The 15,260-nt window shown below is 46.2% G+C and overlaps 1 protein-coding gene and 1 long non-coding RNA gene across 4 annotated transcripts in view; one reads left to right on the forward strand and one right to left on the reverse strand.

The window, feature by feature from the left end:
• Positions 1 to 7,815, forward strand: part of LOC111168917 (uncharacterized) — an 85,646-nt gene extending 77,831 nt beyond the window's left edge. For both annotated transcript variants that reach the window (XR_004024301.2, XR_002643112.3), the window contains exons 4-6: positions 666 to 721; positions 1,828 to 1,957; positions 3,467 to 7,815. This is a non-coding gene — a long non-coding RNA (uncharacterized LOC111168917). The remainder of the gene's footprint in view (positions 1 to 665; positions 722 to 1,827; positions 1,958 to 3,466) is intronic.
• Positions 1 to 15,260, reverse strand: part of NHS (NHS actin remodeling regulator) — a 348,226-nt gene that overhangs the window by 77,418 nt on the left and 255,548 nt on the right. The window lies entirely within an intron of this gene.

The raw sequence follows: 15,260 nt of genomic DNA on the forward strand, positions 1-15,260 counted from the left end.
CATGGGGTAAATGACAGTAGATGACCAGGAAGGCCTGAGATTCTCAACTAGGCATCAGAGATACCGAAGTAAGGGAGAGAGAGAGGGTGCCTGTCCATATGGCGCTGACCTCGAGAGGAATGAGCTCTTCCTCTAGCTGAGTGAGTGTGGCAGTCTGGCCTAGCTAGTTACCAAAGTCATTTCCTCTTTTTCGGCACACACCTGGACTACATTTCCCAGCCTCCCTTACAGTTGGGTGTAGCCATGTGTTGAGGTCTAGCAGTGGCACGTGAGCAGAAGCGATCTGCACCACTTCCAGCATAGCTCATAAAAATCTCCCACATGTTTTCCTGCACGTTCTTGAGACCTTAGAAGCCATATACTGAAGATGGTAGTTTCACAAGATAAAAAAGAGCCTGGATCCTTGAACTCCGGCTAGGAGAGCAGCTACCCACCAGTGACGAAAAACCCATTTTGGACATTATGCAAGTGAAGAATAAACCTGAATTTTATTAAGCCAGTGGAATATTGGGGGTTATTTGTTTTGACAGCTCACGGTACACTAATTCACTGAAGTCACTGTGTCATTGCCATGGCTATTCATTTGACCCATTCCCAGCCTAGGACACGGTCTTATCGTATTACTGTTTACCTTTGTACTCTTAGTTCACTTTTTCTTTCTGTAGGTCGCACCCCCTCAACTCAGACGGCAACAGTGCAGTCAGAGGCCTGCCCTTCCAAGGTGAGTGCTTTGATATCTTATCTTATCTGCTCATTAAAGTGGGATTCCGCTTTCACTGCTGCATCGTGTCAATGGATGCTCTTATGGCCCTTTGAGTCATTTGTACTTTTAGGTAGGGGAATGATCGACGTTTTCTCTCTTAGTGGGCTTAGAAGACATGTTTTCTAGACTACCACAAATACAGTCCTTCCCCGAATTATGATCATTTCCGAATTGGTGGGGCCTGGGCCAATATGACAGTACTGCTTATACAGTTGTAGCTGCTTATTTCCCTGTCAGACTGTTGACTTTTTCAGGACAAAGAGTACTTCTTGTCTATATCTCAGCACGAGGCACAGTCAGGCACATAGTAGGTGCTCAGTAAATGCTTGCTGAAGGAACGAATAGGGTTATTTAATGTTGTGAAACACACTGATGTGCTATGGACATAATCTGCACAAGTTTTTGTTCTTCAGGAAGCATCTTTAAAGCCCACCCCCGCCCCGTCAATTTACAGTCAGCACTAACAAAAGCTTTTCCTTGAAAACCAAATGCACAGAAGTCAGGCTGAATCCCGAGTCGCTCTGGGGCGTCCACAGAAATGAGGATTGTGCGGGAGGGCACACTAAGTAGGACTCTGCTTTCCTGCTGCTTTGCTAAGTGCTGGCTTTTCCCCACCTTTGTTCTTTCTTCCCAAACTCTACCTCCAAATTATCCCTGGGAGTCTCCAGGCAGAGTCATTCTTTATCCTGACACACGCCTCCCTAAGTCACCTACCCAGTGAAAGCTGCAAGCACCCACTCAGCCAAAATACTGGGCTCGATTTCTCTCCAAGGCCAATACCCAGGCAATGCACGCGCAGCTGGGTATTGGCCTTGGAGAGAAAGGCAGTGCCTTCTCAGCGCCCTCAGAGCAAGTCGCCCAGCCCCACACAGGCTCTCGCCTTCACACTGCCCTCCTGCTCCAGATAGCAACTTGTCTTTGAGTGTCACAAAGCAGAGCTTCGCTGGTCAGAGACACCAAGGCCAGACTGATATGGCAAAAGAGCAAGATCAGGAAAAGAACAGGCTATACTGTATAACCTTGAAGAGTAAAGAAATTCTTTTATTGTTGTTTTTCTTTTACAGCCTCAGACCCATGCAGCAGTACGAATTGAGGTTAAAACACAGATGCCACTAACCTGCACACCAAATGGCATGAGTCAGTGACACCAGCTCCGAGACCTGTTTTGAGCCCAAGCAACCGTCCAAGTCACACGTAGGTCACCTTGCTTTGATCTAACAACAGATCAACCTCAGAAAGAGGCATTTCTGACAGAATTTCACCCACTGAAGAAACAGCCGGCTAGTCCCTTTCTCTTCCCAGTAATAAATGAGAAGCGTTTATTACTTCACTACACTTACCCAACCCATAGACCACCTTCTAAACTGGCTGTTTCCCGAAAGCTGCCAGTGAATTCAATCAAAGGTATAGATGCAGTCCTGTGTAGACATGGGACAGACCCCTTTTAGTGGGGCTGTCATGGGGCCCCCTTCTGTCATTTCCGCAGGGAATTAGATATTAGGGCAAGGATGTTTACATGAAGAGGTGAAGAGAGTGGAGGGAAGGCCGGTAGTACTTAAACAAAACGTGGCGATCTCCTTTTAGTTAAGAATGAGGTTCAGCCAATGTTCTCTCTTCTTAAAACAAATTTTCTTTAAAGGCTGTCAAAGCAATAGCTTCGGTGAGCACATTTATTTACCTTTTATCCACGCGTAAAGGTTTGTTCTTTCCAGAACTATAGCCACCTGGGACAAGTGACATGCAGAGGTGTCCAGATTCCCATCTCTCTCACCACTGTGTCAGCTTACCAGTGTGCCCTCCCAGGTCTTCCTCAGATATTGGCTACTGGCTAAAGCCCATTCCAGAAATACCAGTGTCCTGTGTGGTGGCGTTTTCTGCAAACCCACAGAAGGCAGGATCTACTGGGACTTTCCAGGCAAACTGCCTTTTCAGGGGTAGCAGACTCCAGAAGTTCCCTCCTCCTGGGGTGCATTCAAGCCAGTGGCCCGGAGCAGGCCGTTCAGGGTCTGAACTGTAGGACTGTCAGGGCCTTTCTAGTAACAAGTATGGACTTGAGCTTTTGTATTTATTTGGATAGACCCCAAAAGGCTCATCTCAACAATTAAGAAAATCCTAGTTGAATATTTACTTGTTAGCTAGGACTCCCAGACCGTTAGGCCCTCCCTTCGCCTCCTGCTTCCCTGGACCGCACGTCTCCATCACGCTCTTACTCCACTTCCTTTCTCTGTCCCCTTCACACTCCTTTCCCTTTTGTCCTGGGCGAGGGCCTGGGTCTCTAACAGACCAAGACTAGCCTGCCCTTTCTGGATATGTTAACATTTTTCAGCCTGTAAAGAAAGTCCTGGTGGTGGGGGGGTTTTTTTGTTGTTGTTTTTCTTCCATTTGGTGTACAGGGCCAAAGCAATAGCTGTTATGGCCATGACAAGAATGAAATCATTGAGTACTGAGAAAAATCAAACCAAGAAAGGAATGACTTGTCATTCTCTGATCTTCACTCTTTATCCACTAAGAGACACACACACACACACACACACACACACACACACACACACACACACACACACACACACACACACACACACACACACACACACACACACACACACACACACACCAACGATGCTCACGCAACAGGTATTAGTCAGGCACCTGCATGGCCCGCCATTGAGTAACGTTCACCCTTGTTCCTACAACTTATTTCAGGCCTGCTTCTCCCACTTTCACGTGCGGACGATAATCATGATGTCAACAACAACTTGCCATCTTTCTCTGAAGATTCATTCAACAACTAATTACTGTGCATACACTGAGTGCTATCCCTCCCTGAGGCACTGAGGTGTGAAGTCTCTGTTCTCCTGGAGCTTGCTGTCTAGTAGGAGACAGAGGGGACAAATAAATAAACACATAGATACGATATCAGGTGGTATATGTTCTGTGAGGAAGCAAAGAAGTGGGGTAAAGGACTAAAGACTGGTGTAGCAGACGAGCTCGGTGCCTTGCCAGCCTCCCCGCGGCATTCACCTGGGCACGTGGAGGCTGCTTCCCGTGAGCCCCTGAGGCCCTCTGCCTGGGGGCGGTTATTTTTCTGGCCGTGGGAGAACGCTTGGCCCCCAAGCGGGGTAAGCAAGAAGTATTAGAGAACATCTTTCTCACTTTCCTCATCTCATAGTTAGTTACGATATCTCCTTTAATCCTTTCTTTCACTATTTCCTCCAGTTGGTTCACTTCTCATTTCTCTGATGGCTCTTCTTCTGAGAGTTCTGCCATTTAAATAAAACGCGTCTACCACTGATTGGGGCAGGGAAGCTGGACCGTCCACAGCCCTGCTTAGGGAGGCAGCCTCCAGGCGAAAAGCCGCAGGCTCCCCCAAATTTTTTTAGAAGATGGGAGACAGATCATCTTCTCCTGCTCCATCGCCATCATCGTCAAGGACACCTTCTCCTGAGAACCCATTATCTGCTGAACTTCGGGCCATTTGTTTGACCGTCATCATCTCTGACCCTCACACCAACTCGGAAAACCAGACAGTAACTACAGCCCAGCCCAGGGAGGCAACCTTCCCTCCTACAGCAGCCGAGGCGCTCCCCTCATACCTCTGGCTACACAGGACACACCTCAGCAGCGATTCCCGTGGCCACAGTGCCCTCACCATGCATTCTGGGCCCTGCCAAGGCAGTTACTTTGATCCTGAATAGGAGACTCCAGATCACACGGGATGTGCAGTTCTTTTTAGGCAGCTGGCATGAGCTTAGCACAGATGCCTCCCGGAGCAGGACTGCTTTGCTGCCTCCTGGGAGGTCCATCATCAAAACCTCCTGCCCTGACCCACATTGCGACTCTCCCCATTTGTGCTTCTGGCTGGAGCTACCAGGTAACCGACGTGGGAGTCTATGAGTGCTTCATTTGGCTCAGAGTTCCTTGTGGAGGAGCTGGCGTCTCAAAGTTGGTTAGCAGTAAGCGAGCCCTGAGGTGTTTGTTAGCTATTAAGGCCTGAAAGGTGGGCACAACTGGGCTGCGGTCTGTGTGGGTGGTCCCCAGGAAGTCCCCTAGTGTCTCTAGGATTCCGGTTTCTCTCAGGCTGGAAGCAATCACGGATAGTTTTTAGGGCTCCGTTTCACCCCTTTCTTGTCCCTAGTGATTACCAAATGTCTATGTGTACATCTACATTTTCAGCTTCCTATGTAGTCAGACTGAGGCCGAACGACAGAGTGTCAGCTACTAGCCAGCTGGACACAGGCAGAATTAATTAATGTACACCACTTCAAGGCTTGGTCCTTATAAAACCTCCCAGGAGCCTTGCTTCTCTCTTTTCCTCCACTGCTTGGGAACTACACATTCTAGGCTTACATCAGACTTTGTGTGAGGAAGAAATAGAACTATTATTGTATTAAAGCACTGAGCTTTGTTGGTTTGTCTGTTAGCATAGCATAGCGTAGCCTATCCTGACTAAAATACATTTTCTTTTATTCTGCCTATTCATTCATTCATCCACTCATTCAGATGTCATTCGTTCACTTGATATTAATTAAGTGCCTACTACATGGCTGCACACTAGTACTTTAGCATGAATATACCTTGGGTTCTTCCCCTGGAGAAGAGGTGGCTGTCTAGGTGAGGAGATGGAGATGGGAGCAGAGACGATAATAATACAGTGTGATAAGTGTGTACAGGGTGCATAACATTGTGTTATGTGCAGAGAAATAAACATTCAGAGGCCTTTACCTTTAGAAAACTTCAACTGTACTCTTTCTAGTTTCATTCTTTATCCTTTTTTCTAGACAGTGCTCACCCCTGCATACTGTGCCAGTTCTAAAAAAAAAAAAAAAAACAACCCAAAAACTGCATTTACCACCACTCTGTCCTTCCTACCAGCCCATCATCCCAAATCCATCTTCCTGAAGTACCATTTCTATAGGTCATGCCCCCGTCTGAAAATCATTCGGGGGGGGGGGGTCTTTCTTTCATTGCCCACATAAGGTCCAAACTCCTTAATTTGGCATTGATCCAGTTCTGAGCTATCTTTCTAACAAACATTATTTTCCTCTTCTCCTTCAACCAGATTGGCGTAATCCATGTCCAACAACCCACACCATTGGTGATCCCACTCCCATGTCTTTTCTCACACCACTGTTTCCTCAGAATTCCCCTCCTTGTCTGCCTAAGTCCCTTTCTCTCTTCAGAGTCCCACCTCAAGTGATATCTTTGGTCTTTCTGTCTACCCCAGTCTACAGTATTAATATATTCAGCAACTTAGATGAAACGGACAATTCCTTGGAAAAAAACTAGCAAGGGACAGAGAAAAGAGAAATAGTCCTGTATGTCCTAAAGAAATTGAATTCTAAATCAAAACCTTTCCCACAGAGGAAATTCCAGGCCCAGATGGCTTCACCAGTGAATTCCATAAAACATTTTAGTAAGAAATAATCCGATTTACAAAAATTCTTTCAGAAAATAGAGGAGAACATTTCCCAATACATTGTATGAAGTTTGTATAACCTTGATACCGAAACCTGATGAAAGACACTTCTAAAACATCTATAGCTAACATCATATTTAATGGTTAAACACTGGCTGCTTTCTCTAAGATAGATAGGGAAGAAATCAAAACATCTACTTTCACCAGTATAGTAAGACACAAAGATACGAAAGGAAGTAGCAAATACTGTCATTTTCAGCAAAATGATTGTGTAGGTTTAAAACCCTATGAAATCTACAAAAACTGCTAGAACTAAAGAGTAAAATTAGAAAAGTCACTGGTCAGTATATTAAAAAAATCAATTGTATTTCTCTCTCTCTCTCTCTCTCTCTCTCTATATATATATATATATACTAGTAATCAAAACGTGGAGAATTAAATAAAAAGGAATACCATTTACAATATTATCAAATATGTAAGTCTAACAGAAGATTGTGTGTCCTCTACCCTAAAAACTGCAAAACATTCCTAAGAGAAATTATGGAAGGCCTAGGTGATCAAAAGCTATACTATATTCAGGGATTAGAAGACACAACATCGTTAAAGATGTCTATTCTCCCCAGATGCATCTATCGATTCAAATCAATGGCCAATCAAAATCCCAGCATTTTTAAAAGAAATTGACAGGCTGATTCTGAGATGTATGTGAAAACGCATAGGTTCTAGAATAGCTAAAATAATCTTGAAAGAGAAGAACAAATCGGGAGGATTTATGCCACCCGATTTCAAGACTTAGTATAAATCTACAGAGGTCAAGACAGGGTGGTTTTGGCAAGAGAGCAGACATACAGATCGGTGGGGCAGAACAAAGGGTCCGGAAATAGAACCGCACACATACAGCTGATTGATTTTTCGAAAAAGGCGTTAATTCAATGGGGGAAAAGAAAGGTTTTTGGTTTTCTGTTTGTTTGTTTTACAGATGGTTCTGGAACAAATGAATATACGTATGGGAAAAAATTAATTTTGACCCCGACTTCACTCCATACACAAGTAATTACATGAAGATCACAGACCTAAACACAAAAGCTAGAACTATAAAATCTCTGGAACAAAATACATGACAAAATCTTCACGAACTTAAGGGAAGCAGATTTCTCTGACAGGGTTCAAAGGGACTAGCCACACAAGAGAATACTGATGAACTGGACTTTGTCAAAATTTTAAAAATGTCTGCTCAGCAAAAGAATGCCATTTAGAAATAAATTGGCAAGGCACGGGCTGGGAATAAATATTTGCAATCCATATATTTGACACAGAACTTTCATTCAGAGTATAGAAAGAGCTACTACAAATCAATAATTAAAAAAAAAAACAAAGAACCCAATTAAAAATGAGGAGAAGAGGGGCTTCCCTGGTGGCACAGTGGTTGAGAATCTGCCTGCCAATGCAGGGAACACGGGTTCGAGTCCTGGTCTGGGAAGATCCCACATGCCGCGGAGCAACTGGGCCCGTGAGCCACAACTACTGAGCCTGCGCTTCTGGAGCCTCTGCTCTGCAACAAGAGAGGCCGCGATAGTGAGAGGCCCGCGCACCGCGATGAAGAGTGGCCCCCGCTCGCCGCAACTAGAGAAAGCTCTCGCACAGAAACAAAGACCCAACACAGCCAAAAATAAATAAATAGATAAATAAATTAAAAAAAAAAAAAAAAAAAAAAAAATGAGGAGAAGGCATAATGACATTTCAGAAGAGAAGGTAGATATATGAATGTCTAGTAAGCTCATGAAAAGACATTCAACATTATTTGTCAGCAGAGAAATTCAAATTAAAACCACAATGAGATACCATTTCACATCCACTGTAACGACTACTGACGTACCAAGCGTTAGCGGGGATACAGAGCGACTAGAGCTCTGATACATTGCTGGTGGGAGTGTAAAATGGTACAACCATTTTGGAAGAAGCTCTGCCAGTTTCTTATAAAACTAAACATACACTTAGCCTGTGACTAAGCATTTTCCCTCCTAGATATTTACCCAAGAGAAATGAAAATGTAAATCTACAAAAAGACTTGTACAAGAGTATTCCTGTCAGCTTTTATTCATAATGGCCCCAAACTGGATACGGCTCAACTAAATAGGTAAACTGTGCTGTATTCTTACAATGGATTACTGGCTCAGCAGTAAAAAGGAATGAACTACTGATACATAAAACAATGGGAGTAAATTTCAAAAAGTATTACGCTGAATGAAAGAGCCCAGATATTTTTTAAAAATCATACTGTATGATTCAATTTACATGTAGTGCTTGAACGGGCAAATCTAATCTATGTGACAGAAATCATAATAACGGTTGACAAAGCGGGTGGAAGATTGGAAAGGGGTACTAAAATTTGGGGGGGTGATGGAACTGTACTATATATTATTTTGGGAGGTGGTTGCACAGACGTATATGTCACAGCTCATTGAACTCAACACTTAAAATGTGTACACAACTTAATTGTATGTTAAACTATATCTCAATTTTAAAATTACTCCTTCCACCACCCCCAGAAAACCCTGTTGGGTGCTACTGTAATGTACTGTTATGATTTTCATACGCAGTTATCCATTTTAAACTTTCCTAGATCCCTCGGCAGGACCCGCACGATACTTGGGACTCCATATTTGTCGAATCAATCAATGAGTAATAATCAGACAGTGTAAAAGAGAAATAAAAGGTAAAGGAAAACTAGAATACGACACCATACATAATTCCACTGTTTCCATTTTTCCGGGAGTCAACACCATTGCAAACGCAGGTCCCTGTCTCCCAACACGTAACAATAACCCAATGTCTAAGACATCTTGCTTTTATTTACAATAAAAGAGGCAAGGAAATAAGAGAAAGCTTTTGTCTCCTACCTCCTTTTGAGGTGACACCACATAATTATTACTCTGTTTCTTAACTCTAGTGCGAGAGACCAAAAGACATCTGATGAATCACCTTTTCATTCATAAAACCCTGCTTCTATCTTTCATCGCTTTTATCCTCCTAGAATAATAGCAGAGAAACAGTACTTGACGGGCCTACATTATCAGACTCTATTGGAAAGGTCTAGATAAGAGTGCTGAACCACCTATTAGTATTCTGCATGCAAACCCTTCTCCATAACCCAGAGTCATCCGTATCCTGGCAACCCTCAGAATTTCATTCTCATTGAATTGCTAGATCTTTATCAAAATATAATTATAGCCTTAATTCGAAAGATAAATTTTGATTGCCGGTGCCATGCCGAAAGGAAGGAATAATCAGGTGGGAGAGCGCTTAGGCACAATTGTTAACCATATAATCAATGTCATGGATCACCCATCCCCTAAAAAACATAACTGTGGGGCAAGTTGTGAGGGGTAGAGCAAGGAGGGGAAGAAATCATTGAGGCACCAGACTTACATTATGTTTGCTCATTTTCTCATATTGTTGCTTAAGTACTTGTCATCTCTTCCCAACTGGAAGAGTTTGGGGGAGGCCCATGCTGTGTGTCCTGCTTCTGTGTGTGCTCACAGTGGCCCAGTCCGTAGCAGGAAGTAACGTGGTCTACAAGCCTCCTATCTTGGGTCAGGTCTCCTGGAAGCAGACTTTGAGATAGACAGTGCTGTGTGGGAAGCTTACTAGCAAATGCTCTTCAGGTCAAGACCTGTGGAGGGAATTAAGCAGGACTGGGCAGAGAGAGAAGTTGGGCTGTGATACCGTCACGACAGAGGATCAGCCAGCCCCATTGGGGGAGCTCTGGAGCTGGGATAGCTCTGCAGAATTGTCCTGAATTGCAGCGTGACCAGTCGTTGGATGTGCGCTGACCTGGGAAGGGCTGTGACCCTGGGCAAGGTGGCTCTCTTCAAGGACAATTCCCAAAGAGGGACTTGGCTGTGAGGCGTCAGCCACCAGTGCCCAGCTCTGACGAATGAGTGCTTGGGGAGCAAGCGCTTGAGTCCTGATGAGGAAGGGGGATATAGGTGGTGCATCAAAGTAGCCACTGCACCTCCACTGGCTACAGCGACTCAAGGGCCTGGGGAAGATGATCCGAAATGGAACCCTGACAGATTGAACCCACTAGCCCATTTGTACAGGAGAGCAGCTCTCCATCCTGTTGTGCATGCTAAGTCACCTCAGAATGTGTGACTTGCTGGGAAAGAGGAGGTGGAGATCAGAAATAGTCTTGTCCCCTGATCCAACTGGCATGCTCCTGACTTGAGGGTGGGTACTGATACTTAAAAAAAAAAATCAATAGCTCCGAGACACAGTCTGCAAGGGGCCAGAGAACAGAAGTCACACACTTCAGTTCCCTTTGCTTTTGGGCAGTCACATGGGCAGCCTCACTGCTTCCATGGTCACAAGTGGTTCATTAGTTTGGGGATGGAGAAAGCACCAGGCATATATGACTGTCTTTCTCCATTGGAGTAAAAGGAATAGATGTATTTAACCTACATTTCCATGTACAGTCAGTTTCTCCTGAGACCTTTGGGAATGCTCAAATCTGTAAATACAGAAGCTTCAGAGTTCACCACTGTGCTAGGTCGTCTGTTTCCACCCCTCCTGGTATTCACGCCCTTGGTTAATTCCCTGCCCTGGAGTCTGGGCTGGTCCTGTGACTTGTGTCATCCTGTTGGTAAAACAAGTCACAGGCCCAGCCTTGAGAAGGCCTGGAAGCTTCTGCCTTTGCGCTCTTGGGGACCCTAAGCCACTAGGTAAGAAGTCCAGCTTCTGGACTTCTGGCAAGGCCCCTTGGACAGGCCCTGAGACTACTACACAGAAAGAGACAGAAGCACAGCCAACCCAGCATCCCAGCGGAGCCTAGCCCCCAGGTGACATAGCAACTGACTGGCCACCGGCAAGACTATCACAAGAACTGCCCAGTGAGCGCGTCCCACACTGCAGAATCTTGGACCAGCCGATTGGCTGTTGTTTCTTAAGCCATTAAGTTTTGGGGTGGATTCGTACACAACAATAGATAGACAAAACAACCCTAACTAGCAATTACCTCGAGTCAAAGGGCTATGCTGGCCTCGCCCCACCCCTATCAAGTCAACTGCCTTTTAAGGTTGAACTGAAGAGTCCTTCCTCATCTGATGGCCGCTTTTCACAAGGAAACCGACATTTTTATTACATCATAATAGTTACCGCCTACCCAGTGATGCATAGACCAAAAAATTTTTAAGGAGAAAAAAAATCCTCACTAGGCTGTCGGCGCCGGAGGTCAGGGATTGGGCGCTCTCACTAGCTGTGTAGCTGGGGGCTCAAATTCATGCCTCAGTAAGTTTACAAATGGCTCCCTGTCATGGACCTCCAAGGTCATTCACTAAGAGAAGAAACTCAGAATATTAAATCCTGAGATTCAGGGTCAGCGTTGATTGGACACGCTAGAGAGGGCTGGACACGGAGCCCACCAGGTCAGAGATGGAGTGTAGCAAGATGATCCAGGGCTGGATCCTGGAGCCAGATCACCTGGGATCAAATCCCAGATCTGTCACTTGTTAGCTGTAAAACCCTGGGCAAGTTACTTAACCTCTCTGTGCCTCAGCGTCCTTATCTATAAAGTTGGGATAATAATAGTCCCTCACTCGCAGGGTTACTGTGAGGATTAAGTGAGTTAATAATACATGTACAGGGCATAGACCAGTGCCTGGCTCTTCTGAGCCTAACTCTAAGTGGTTCTACAGTAAGCAAAACAAAAGAAAACAAAAAACCCCCAAAAAACAAAAACTCACATGGACCTTAAGTAATACAAATAGCTGTTCTTAGTGACTATACAAGATGAAGGCTATCTAGGGACTGTGTATCAGCTTTCTGAAACTATATCCCGTATAACTTTTCATAAGAGGGCAGAGTGAACAGAGCATGGCAGAAGGAGCACTGAGCCAAGAGATGGAGACCTACATTCTAATTGCAGCCCTGCCATAAACTAGCTGTGTCACATTGGGCAAGTGATCTATAACATGGGGGATAATACAATGACCTTGCCTAAAGAGGCTAGACCAGATGGTCCCTCTAGGAACCTTTCATGTCTCAATACCTTTCCAAATCCTGAGACAGGAAAGGGCAAGTGGAATGACGACCGTTTTAAAGATGGAGATATGTATCTGGCCACGTGACTTGCCCAGAGCCAAATCCAATCCCAAAGGAGAGCAAAACAGGGGCATCTTCCGTGCCAGAGAGCTTACTGCTGCGGCACAGACTACATTTCCCAGCTTCCCTTGCAGTTTGATGTGGCCACGTGATTGAGTTCTGGCCAGTGGAATGTGGGTGGTGATGAGGTGTGCTACTTCCAGTCCTCCGTACCGTGCCCTCTCTTTCCCCTTCTGCTGGCTAGATACAAAGGAACCCAGGAGGGACTCCAAGGCCCTAGGGGATAGCAGAGCTGCAAGAGGGCATGAGACCAGGTTCCTTGTCATCACAAGCCGAAAGTTGATTAGACTTTATATGATTAAAAACAGAAAAACTGCACTGTGTTAACATCCCGAGATCTGGGACTTACTTGTTACAGTATAACCTAATCCACACACTCAGTGTGAGTCTCTAGTTAATGGCTGATTCAGGTTCTGAGCTTCAGGAGGAAGCAGCCTTTTTCTGTTTAAGTGCAAGAGATCACTGGCATCTTATTTGTAGAGGCAGAGCCAAGACAATGAAGTCTTTAGGAAATCTGAATCCCAACTCACGGCCCTCCCATGGGCCCTTCTCAGGGTGCCGAAGAGTTAGCCACTGTTGCACTGGGCCTTTTGGCTACACTGAATCATCAGTAATCTTGCATCTTCTGTAGGGAACACAAAGATGAGGGGCATTTTAAAGATAAACCAGCAAATACTCTCAAGCCTCTAAGAGAAGACTAATCAGGAATGATCAGAGGATTTACCAGAGGTGCTTTCTTTCCCAGTCTCTTCCTTCTCCCAAATCAAACTCTATCTTAATATTGTCCCGATGATTATATTTCTGACCTACCTACAGAAAATAAAGGTAAAATTTTAAAATCAAAATTCACTTTGAAGAGGAGGAGAGAATCACCCAGTAGGTTCCATCTTGAATAGCGAACTGATGGTGGTGATTTACACCTTCCCTCCTAAATTCCCATACTCTTTAGTTTATTTCTTTCACGGTTAAAAAGTTAGGCATTTACATTTTTTCAGCCATTACCAATGCATTTTTGCAAAAAAAAAAAAAAAATTCCTATCATTCAACCAGATCAAGAACAGATGGGGCCTGTTTTCTTCAAGCTGGACTTTGCCATCTTTGCTGCCAAAGAAAAGGCGAACATGGGGGAAATTAAGGCTTTTGAAAATAAATAACGGGAGAGCCCTGGCAGGCTCAAGGGATCCAGAACCCGCAGGAAGAGATCTGAGCTTCCCACCATCCACTAGGATCACTGAAGTCCTCAGTCCCTTCCTGTCTCCCTTCCATGTGGTACCTTCCCCATCAGCTGGGGCTGGTCCCCTTCAGACAGACTGGGTACCTCTCAATTTCCAAGAAGAGATTCCTCACTCAACTGTCCAGGGATTTCCATCTGGAAAAGAAAGAGGGGCACCCCAGCTACTATCCGCACCCAGGAAGCTGGCATGATTTAAGCACCACCTGGACCCTTTGGTCTCTGTGTATTCTGGGCCAAACTCCTTTGGGGGGAGTGGCCTGCTGGCCCCTAGGCACAGAGGAGGAAGCCTCACACATGGCTAGGCAGAACTCAGAGGGAATGTAAAGCTGCAGATACCCATGGCTGGGGGCTGGGGAGGGGTCTCTGTCTGGACTCCCATCCCCCAATCTTGCAGCCCAGTTGCTTAGGACCTCACGTAGGGATGGATGGGCTGCTGCTCTCTCACACAGATCAGCTTCCTAGCATGCCCACCCTGTCCTGAGACTGGTGGCTGAACTGCTCTGAAGGATGTGTGCACCTGGTCACAGGCTGTCTGGGGGCCCAGTGTGGCTCACCCTCACGCAGCTGGGAAGGGAGACCCCATCCTTGTAATAGTGGGGTCAAGCTAAGCTGCATCTCCAGCCGCAGGGTATTTTTAGACGCTGTTATCTTTGTCTTGCTCACAAGCAGCTGTGAAAAACAAACTGGTGACCAGGAGGCACGAAACTATAAAATAAAAACCTCATAAAGCAAGAGCTCCCGAACTCAAGAGCAGAGCACACTATGGCTAAAACACTGTGCACCATCATGGCGGGCCTGCTTAATCTTCCCCTGAGGGGGCACCAGGGGGGGCTTCGCTCTTTTACTGTCCACCCATTCCGGGCCTGGCAGGCCCTGGGCAGGTCCAGCTTTGGCCCACCGGCCGGCAGGGCTAGTCAGCCAGCAGCCCTACTCACGCCCACAGACGGTGACCCAGGTGGACAGGTGTGCCAAGGGAGCAGGCTTGATGGGGTTAACACTGCCACAGAAGGAAAAGCTCCAGCTCTCTCGCCTCTCTTTTCCAGCTCATCCTTAACAGTCCATTTGCCTTACAGCATCACAGCCAGCTCCATGACAGTGAAACCCCTGCGCAGGCAGAACGTCACCCAGCACCAAGTAGCAGGGCAGGAAAACAGGATGGGGCACCAAGAGGTATCCCCCAACTTCTCCCTAGCCCTCAGAGCCCTTGGAAGGCCGAGCCTCAGGGTGCCCTCCCACTTAACAGTGCCTTCGAGTCCCTGTCGCCACCAGACCAGGCAACCCCTGCAGCCCCCTCTACCCAGCTAGTAAAGGCCCTGGCAGCGGCGTGGAAGAGTGCCGCCCCTCCCCCAAACCCGGGCTGGGGGGTGGGGAGGAGGCGGCAAACTTCAAAACTGCAGCTGCGATATGCTTCAAAAAAAAAAAAGAAAGAAAGAAAGAAAGAAAGACCCCTGAAAGCCAGAGAGGCTCCCCTCCTCCCTTGGAGCTATGTGCGGTCCACCTTGACCGCCCGCTCATCCTCACCCTTCCCTGCCAAGGGAACCCGGCTCTCAGACCTCGGCCGGGGTTATTTCCTCAGGCTAGCGCGCGGCGGGGCTGTGGCTCTTGCTTCCTCCGTTCCCTAAGTTCACCCACCACCCAGAGGTGTGAAAAATTAGTTAAAAATGATGTCACCTACCCATACCACCTCC

Source organism: Delphinapterus leucas, chromosome X (assembly GCF_059928025.1).
Source record: "Delphinapterus leucas isolate spDelLeu-1000000601 "Yukka" chromosome X, BTC_Dleu_Yukka2, whole genome shotgun sequence".
Lineage (NCBI taxonomy): Eukaryota > Metazoa > Chordata > Mammalia > Artiodactyla > Monodontidae > Delphinapterus > Delphinapterus leucas.